This window comes from Salmo salar, chromosome ssa10, assembly GCF_905237065.1.
Source record: "Salmo salar chromosome ssa10, Ssal_v3.1, whole genome shotgun sequence".
NCBI classification, from domain to species: Eukaryota; Metazoa; Chordata; class Actinopteri; order Salmoniformes; family Salmonidae; genus Salmo; species Salmo salar.
In genome coordinates this window covers 6553211-6562910 of record NC_059451.1, presented here as the reverse complement: position 1 = coordinate 6562910, position 9700 = coordinate 6553211, and positions in this window count along the sequence as shown.

The window sequence follows — 9700 nt, the reverse complement described above, 5'->3', positions numbered from 1 at the left end:
CAGCCTCCAACCACAATTCACTACAGAGTGAATGCATCACTGGGGACAAGCTTCCTGCCATTCAGGACCGGCTTTGACGGGGAGACCCATAAGGTGGCTCACATTTGGTCCAGCGATGTCCGGGTTGGGGGAGGTTTAGCCGGGGGGGCTTTACTTGGCTCATCGCACTCTAGCGACTCATTGTGGCGGGCCGGGCACCTGGAGGCTGACTCTGGTCGTCAGTTGAACGGTGTTTCCTTCGACACATTGGTGCAGCTGGCTTCCGGGTTAAGTGGGTGGATGTTCTTCAGGATCGGTGTCCCATCCGCGGGACGTTTGAGCTAATGTAGGCTAATGTGATTAGCATGAGGTTGTAAGAAACAAAACAAATCCCTAGACATAGACATATCTGATATGGGCAGAAAGCTTAAATTATTGTTAATCTAGCTGCACTGTCCAATTTACAGTAGCTAATAGAGTGAAAGAATACCATGCTATTGTTTGAGGAGAGTGCACAATTATGAACTTGAAAATGTATGAATTAACCAATTATTCACATTTGGTCAGTCTTGATACAACATTTTGAATAGATATGCAAGGTTTCACTGGATCACTCTAAAACTTTGCGTAAATAGTGATGCCATCTAGTGGCCAAAGGTTAAATTTCTCCTGGGCTAGATTCATTCATTATGCCCTTTCTCTTGCATTTCAATGATGGTACAAAAAAATACTAAAAGAATTGTTGGTTTTTTCTTTGTATTAACTTTTACCAGATCTAATGTGTTATATTCTCCTACATTCAAAGTGTTTCCTTTCAAATGGTATCAATACTATGCATAATATCCTTGCATCAGGGCCTGTGCTACAGACAGTTAGGTTTGGGTATGACATTTTATGGGGAAAATTGAAAAAAAGGGGAGGATCCTTATGTTTCATAGGACGCATGACTCAACCTTTGCCTCTCCCGAGCCCGTTGGGGAGTTGCAGCGATTGAGACGAGATCGTAATCACGAAATTGGGGAGAAAAATGGGGTAAAAATAAATAAATAATAAACTGGTTTGATAAACTAGTAGGTTAATTACCCAGCCGAGCAGATACAAGTAGTAGAGTCAATTTTGGTTGTGAAGTGCATTATCAAAAAGCTTTGTCCAATCTTTACAACAAAATGTAATTTACCACTTGGCTGCCTATTGTATCACAATGTCACAGGCCCTCGCAGTCTACACCACCTCATAAGATCAGGAAGTACATTGTTTATGAGGTTTGCCTGCTGCAGTTGTTTGAGAAATGTCTAGTTTGCAATTGAACATGCAACATATAGAAGACCAGCAATGCCTTCTCTGTGAGCAATCCTATAATTGGAACAGGGAGGACACTTACATTTCACATACACTCAAACATAGTGACTTAGAGTAGCAAGTACATACATGTACAGTGCTGTCATGACGTTGGCCTGTGGGTAAGGTTTATGACCCCCCCCATAAATACCTTTCTCCCTTCCCCTCTCTTTCTGACCCTACTGAAGGACTGCTGTCCTGTTAAATATAGAGAGTCTGGGAACATCAAACAAATGGGGAAAGGAACCATATTTTGGTAATAAAACCAGTTGGAAATATGCTTTGGAACGTAATGAGTATGGATGTCAGTTCGGTTGTCATCTGAGACATTATGACTGATGACAGGACGACATAAACTGTACCTGGGAAAGTATTCACCCTCTAGTTATCAGAGTCACATGGAATTGTTATTCAATTGAAATGTTTGATATTGAAATTGTTTGTTAGGAGATTAAATGTAATTTTAGCTTCCAAATGAGAGAATTGGGTTTTCATAAGGAAAGTGCCCTGCTTGATCAGTGGCCCACCCCTGTGAAGAGACGGGTTATAAACGATGAAACCCATCCTTCCCCCTCTCCACTATATAAGCCTTTGACGAAAAAGATAACCACATGTTCCAGTACGTGAGGTCTGCAGCCTCTACGTTAGAAGGACACACGTCAAGTACAGAACTAAGCCAACCTCGGCATGAGCTTTGGTGGCGAATGGTATGAACTTTGAGCTTATTCACTACAGAAGTGATACTTCCTAGCCATTGAGTTAGCAGCGGCCGCTGTAGACGTGGGCTAGGAAAGGACGGACGACGGATCCAGTCTAACAAACAGACGAAGATACCACCACGTATCCAATTTACCACCAGAGACATTCTTCCGAGGACAGGAAGATCTGTTGGCCAACACGGCCAGCATCTACGACCAATATACCGAAGCGCAGCTCAGAGTAAATATTTATTGCATTTTCCTTTTCCAAATGGGCGGTAATTTAGAATGCATAAGATAATGTATTTACGATAGCATAGCTGCTGTTTCTTTGTTCCTAAGTCTTCCCGCTCTTTCATTCAAGCCCAACCCCCTTTCCTTTGTGTAACCAGCCATCATGTATGACATCATTTGTATTCGGTGTATTTGTAATTCTGTGTGATTAGTTTAGGTATTTAGTAAATAAATAATTAAACCCAATTTTGTATTGCTGATTCAACTTGTTAGCCAGGGTTCGTGAAGATAGCCAAGAATTTACAACTTTCATTATGAGACTGAAAATAAGATAAGGGTTAATATTGACTGCTATCGATGTAAAATATTACTAAGTATTTTAAGAGTTTATTCGGAAGATAACGGCTCTATAAACGTTCTTCCGTGGTGCCCCGACTCTCTAGTTAATTACATTTACATGATTAGCTTAATCAGGTAATATTAATTACAGAGAAAGAAATTAATAGGTTATCATGTCATATCACTTAATCCGGCATAGCCAAAGACACGACAGTGCCTTCAGAAAGTATTCATACCCCTTGACTTATTACATATTTTGTTGTTACAGCCTCAATTCAAAATGGATAAATGTGATTATTTTTTTCACTTATCTACACACAATATCCCATTATGACAAAGTGAAAACATGTTTTTAGAAATTCTTGCAAATGTATTGAATTTTAAATACAGAAATATCTCATTTACATACAGTGTGAACAAAAAGTATGTGAACCCTTTAGAATTACCTGGATTTCTGAATAAATTCGTCATCAAATTTGATCTGATCTTCATCTAGGTCACAACAATAGAGAAACACAGTCTGCTTAAACTAATAACACACAAACAATTCAAATTTTTCATGTCTTTACTGAACACACCGTGAAAACATTCACAGTGCAGGTTGGAAAAAGTATGTGAACCGTTGGGTTTAATAACAGGTTGACCCTCCTTTGGCAGCAATAACATCAACCAAACATTTTCTGTAGTTGTGGATCAGACCTGCACAACGGTCAGGAGGAATTTTGGACCATTCCTCTTTAGAAAACTGTTTCAGTTCCTCAAATTTCTTGGGATGTCTGGTGTGAACCGCTCTCTTGAGGTCATGCCACAGCATCTCAATCGGGTTGAGGTCAGGACTGACACTCCAGAAGGCGTATTTTCTTCTGTTCAAGGCATTCTGTTGTTGATTTTGGGTTGTTGTCCTGTTGCATCACCTAACATCTGTTGAGCTTCAATTGGCGGACAGATAACCTTACATTCTCCTGCAAAATGTCTTGATAAACTTGGGTATTCATTTTTCCGTGGATGATAGCAAGCTGTCCAGGCCCTGAGGCAAAAAAGCAGTCCCAAGCAGCCCCAAACCATGATGCTCCCTCCACCATAGTTCACAGATGGGATGAGGTTTTGATGTTGGTGTGCTGTGCCTTCATTTCTCCACACATAGTGTTGTGGGTTCCTTCCAAACAAATACAACTTTAGTTTAATCTGTCCACAGAATATTTTGCCAGTAGCGCTGTGGAACATCCAGGTGCTCTTTTGCAGCAGGTAGCCTAGTGGTTAGAGCGTTGGGCTAGTAACCAAAAGGTTGCTGGATTGAATCCCAGAGCTGACAAGGTAAAAAATCTGTCGTTCTGCCCCTGAACAAGGCAGTTAACCTCATTGAGCATTCTGTGCTGTGCTCTTGCAGTCATCTTTGCAGGACGGCCACTCCGAGGGAGAGTTAGCAACAGTGCTGAAATTTCTCCATTTATAGACAATTTGTCTTATCGTGGACCGACTTTTAGAGATACTTTTGTAACCCTTTCCTGCTTTATGCAAGGCAACAATTCTTAATCATAGGTCTTCTGAGATCCCTTTTGTTCGAGGCGTGGTTCACATCAGGCAATTCTTCTTGTGAACAGCAAACTCAAATTTTGTGAGCGTTTTTTATGGGGCAGGGCAACTCTAACCAAAATCTCCAATCTCGTTTCATTGATTGGACTGCAGGTTAGTTGACTGCTGAGTCCTTAGCTTTTGGAGAAGTCATTAGCCTTGGGGTTCACATACTTTTTCCAACCTACACTTTGAATATTTAAATCATGTATTCAATATAGACAAGAAAAATACAATAATTTGTGTGTTAGTTTAAGCACACTGTGTTTATCTATTGTTGTGACTTAGGTGAAGATCAGATCAAATGTTATGTAAAATGTATGAAGAAATCCAGGTAATTCCAAAGGGTCACATACTTTTTCTTGCCACTGTAGGTATTCACACCCATGAGCCAATACTTTGCAGAAGCACCTTTGGCAGCAATTACAGCTTTGAGTCTTTATGGGTAAATCTCTAAGAGCTTTCCACACCTGGATTGTGAAACATTTGCCAGTTTCTTCTTTTCAAAAGTCTTCATGCACAACTCTTTGGTCAACATACAGTTTAAGGTTATTGTCCTGCCGGAAGGTGAATTCATCTCCCAGTGTCTGGTGGAAAGCAGACTGAACCAGGTTTTCCTCTAGGATTTTGCCTGTGTTTAGATCCATTGCATTTATTTTTTATCCTGAAAAACTCCCCAGTCCTTAACAATTACAAATCATACCCATAACATGATGCAGCCACTACTGTGCTTGAAAATATGGAGAGTGGCACTCAGTAATGTGTTGTATTGGATTTGTCCCAAACATAACACTTTGTATTCAGGGCAAAAAGTGAATTGCTTTGGCACATGTTTGCACTATTACTTTAGTGGCTTGTTGCAAACAGGATGCATGTTTTGGATTATTTGTATTCTGTATTCTTCCTTCTTTTCTCTTTGTCAGTTAGGTTAGTATTGTGGAGTAACTACAGTGTTGTTGATCCATTCTCAGTTTTCTCCTATCACAGCCATTAAACTCTGTAACTATTTTAAACTCGCCATTGGACTCATGGTGCAAACCCTGAGCGGTTTCCTTCCAATTCAGGCAAATGCGTTAGGAAGGATGCCTGTATCATCATAGTGACTTGGTGTATTGATACACCATCCGAAGTGTAATTAATAACTTCATCCTGCTCAAAGGGATATTCAATGTCTGCTTTTTTTTTTACCCGTCTACCAAAACTTGTTTTTCGAGGCATTGGAAAACCTCCTTGTTTTCACTGCTCGACAGAGGGACCTTACAGATTATTGTATGTTTGCGGTACAGAGACGAGGTAGTCATTCAAAAAACATGTTAACCTCTCTAGGGTATGTGGGACGAAATCGTCCCACCTACTCAACTGCCAGTGGAATCCCGTGGCGCGAAATTCAAATACCTTAGAAATGCTATTACTTAAATTTCTCAAACATATGACTATTTTACACCATTTTAAAGACAAGACTCTCGTTAATCTAACCACACTGTCCGATTTCAAAAAGGCTTTACAACGAAAGAAAAACATTAGATTATGTCAGCAGAGTACCCAGCCAGAAATAATCAGACACCCATTTTTCAAGCTAGCATATAATGTCACATAAACCCAAACCACAGCTAAATGCAGCACTAACCTTTGATGATCTTCATCAGATGACACTCCTAGGACATTATGTTATCCTCTCTAGGCTAGGCGGGACGAATTCGTCCCACCTACGTAACAGCCACTGCTATCCTGTGGCGCGATTTTCAAAACCTTAAAAATCCTATTACTTCAATTTCTCAAACATATGACTATTTTACAGCCATTTAAAGACAAGACTCTCGTTAATCTAACCACACTGTCCGATTTCAAAAAGGCTTTACAACGAAAGCAAAACATTAGATTATGTCAGCAGAGTACCAAGCCAGAAATAATCAGACACCCATTTTTCAAGCCAGCATATAATGTCACCAAAACCCAGAAGACAGCTAAATGCAGCACTCACCTTTGATGATCTTCATCAGATGACAACCCTAGGACATTATGTTATACAATACATGCATGTTTTGTTCAATCAAGTTCATATTTATATCAAAAACCAGCTTTTTACATTAGCATGTGACGTTCAGAACTAGCATACCCCCCGCAAACTTCCGGGGAATTCGCTAACATTTTACTAAATTACTCACGATAAACGTTCACAAAAAGCATAACAATTATTTTAAGAATTATAGATACAGACCTCCTCTATGCACTCGATATGTCCGATTTTAAAATAGCTTTTGGTGAAAGCACATTTTGCAATATTCTAAGTACATAGCCCAGGCATCACAGGCTCGCTATTTAGACACCCGGCAAGTTTAGCACTCACCATAATCATATTTACTATTATAAAATGTCATTACCTTTTGTTGTCTTCGTCAGAATACACACCCAGGACTGCTACTTCAATAACAAATGTTGGTTTGGTCCAAAATAATCCATCGTTATATCCGAATAGCGGCGTTTTGTTCGATGCGTTCCAGACACTATCCGAAATAGTAAAGAAGTGTCACGCGCATGGCGCAATTCGTGACAATAAAATTCTAAGTATTCCATTACCGTACTTCGAAGCATGTCAACCGCTGTTTAAAATCAATTTTTACGACATTTTTCTCGTAGAAAAGCGATAATATTCCGACAGGGAATCTCCTTTTCGGCAAACAGAGGAAAAAAATCCCAAAGGCGGGGGCGGTCGGGGTCACGCGCATAAGCTAGTGTCTCTTGATCGGCCACTTGAGAAAGGCGATAATGTGTTTCAGCCTGGGGCTGGAATGACGACATTCTGTTTTTTCCCGGGCTCTGAGCGCCTATGGACGACGTGGGAAGTGTCACGTTAGAGCAGAGATCCTTAGTAAATGATAGAGATGGAAAAGAAGTTCAACAAATGGTCAGACAGGCCACTTCCTGTAAAGGAATCTCTCAGGTTTTGACCTGCCATTTGAGTTCTGTTATACTCACAGACACCATTCAAACAGTTTTAGAAAATTTAGGGTGTTTTCTATCCATATGTAATAAGTATATGCATATTCTAGTTACTGGGTAGGAGTGGTAACCAGATTAAATCGGGTATGTTTTTTATCCAGCCGTGTCAATGCTGCCCCCTAGCCCTAACAGGTTATACAATACATGCATGTTTTGTTCAATCAAGTTCATATTTATATCAAAAACCAGCTTTTTACATTAGCATGTGACGTTCAGAACTAGCATTCCCACCGAACACTTCCGGTGAATTTACTAAATTACTCACGATAAACGTTCACAAAAAACATAACAATTATTTTAAGAATTATAGATACAGAACTCCTTTATGCAATCGCAGTGTCTGATTTTAAAAAAGCTTTTCGGTGAAAGCACATTTTGCAATATTCTGAGTAGATAGCTCGCCATCACGGGCTAGCTATTTTGACACCAACCAAGTTTGGCACTCACCAAACTCAGATTTACTATAAGAAAAATTGGATTACCTTTGCTGTTCTTCGTCAGAATGCACTCCCAGGACTTCTACTTCATCCACAAATGTTGTTTTGGTTCAAAATAATCCATAGTTATGTTCAAATATCCTCTGTTTTGTTCTTGCGTTCAAGACACTATCCGAACGGTGACACGCGGACGCGTATCATGCCAAAAAAATTCTAAATATTCCATTACCATACTTCGAAGCCTGTCAACCGCTGTTTAAAATCAATTTTTATGCGATTTTTCTCGTAAAAAAGCGATAATATTCCGACCGGGAAACCCTTTTTTCGTTCAAAGACTGAAAATCTAAAATGGACTCTTCACGTGCATGCGCGCCCCCGTCTCATTGTTCTCAGATCGACCACTTACCAAATGCGCTACTGTTTTTCAGCCATGGCCTGCAAAGTCATCATTCAACGTTCTGGCGCCCTCTGAGAGCCTATGGGAGCCGTAGGAAGCGTCACGTTACAGCAGAGATCCTCAGTTTTCAATAAAGAGAGTGTAGAAGGCCAAGAAATGGTCAGAGAGGGCACTTCCTGTACAGAATCTTTTCAGGTTTTTGCCTGCCATATGAGTTCTGTTATACTCACAGACACCATTCAAACAGTTTTAGAAACTTTAGGGTGTTTTCTATCCAAATCAAACAATTATATGCATATTCTAGTTTCTGGGCAGTAGTAATAACCTGATTAAATCGGGTACGTTTTTTATCCGGCCGTGCAAATACTGCCCCCTACCCTAGAGAGGTTAAACGCTATTATTGCACACAATATGAGTGGGGTTAAAAGTTTATCAACTTTTAAAGCAGAATTACTTTCCCATTGTTCCTCAACTGTAGTGTATGATATACAATTTTGGGATTTTGTTTGGTATTTTTTTTAAACATTTCAGCTTTTCATTAGAAATTCATTTGTAGAAATTTCGAAAAACATTATTCCACTTTGACATTATGGGGTATTGTGTGTAGGCCAGTGACAAAAAAAAAATCACATTTGAATCAATTTTAAATTCTGTCTGTAACACAACAAAATGTGGAAAAAGTCAAGGGGGTTGAATGCTTTCTTAAGGCACTGTAATCAGCTCTGTGTGTGTGTGTTTGTGTGTGACCGACCAGTATCTTTAATGAGGGGCCAGGAGCTGATCTACGCTGCCATGCCCATCAACGGGGCGCAGGCAAAGACCTTGCCTCCAGCCTTACCTCTTGCCTGCTCACCAACGGTCATCGAGGGAGACCTGTTCAAACTTTAACATAGTATATGTTTGTTTTTCTGTCAGATATCACCAATCCTAACTGCCATTGGTAATAGAACAGTGACTGTGTATGTGTTCAGAGATGCATCTATGGAGCCAGCACTTGGAGACTTGCAAGATGATGTGATGGAGTCCTAACCAACAGACAGGCTTGATACTCTCTGAATGGAGAGAGACCTGGCACTCAACACATCCACAATGTGGGTCTGAAGGTGATTACTAATATAACAGTACAGCAGAAATGTATATTATTTGCAACACCCTTTTCATTACATGCATCACTGATGCACTCTGCCTCAACTCTGCCAATTTCTACAGATGGAGAGGACTGTAGATGCTTTTGCCAGATGCCAGCCTCAGTCTTTTGATGGGGAGACCATAATTGGGTAGGTTTTATCTGACCTGTTCAAACTCCAGCATAGTTTGTGTATCAGATATTACCCATCCTAACTGCCATTGGTAATAGAACAGTAACTATGTGTGTATGTGTTCACAGAAACATGTATGGAGCCAGCACATGGAGACTTGCAAGATGATGTGATGAAGTCCAGACTGAGAGACGGGCTTGATACTGATGTCTCTAAATGGAGAGACCAGGCACCCGGCATACATTTTTCACTAAAGACAACTTTTACTTGTATTGTTTTTTTAATTATTGAATTGAGTGGTATCCATCAATATGGGGAGGGAGAAACCCAGTTTATTCTGCAGCAGGATCAGGGAACTCCTTTTGTATTCGGGACACAACACAGGAAAGTAGCCCCATTACCACCAGACAAAATGCCGATAGGCACAATATCTGTATTGGCTGCGAA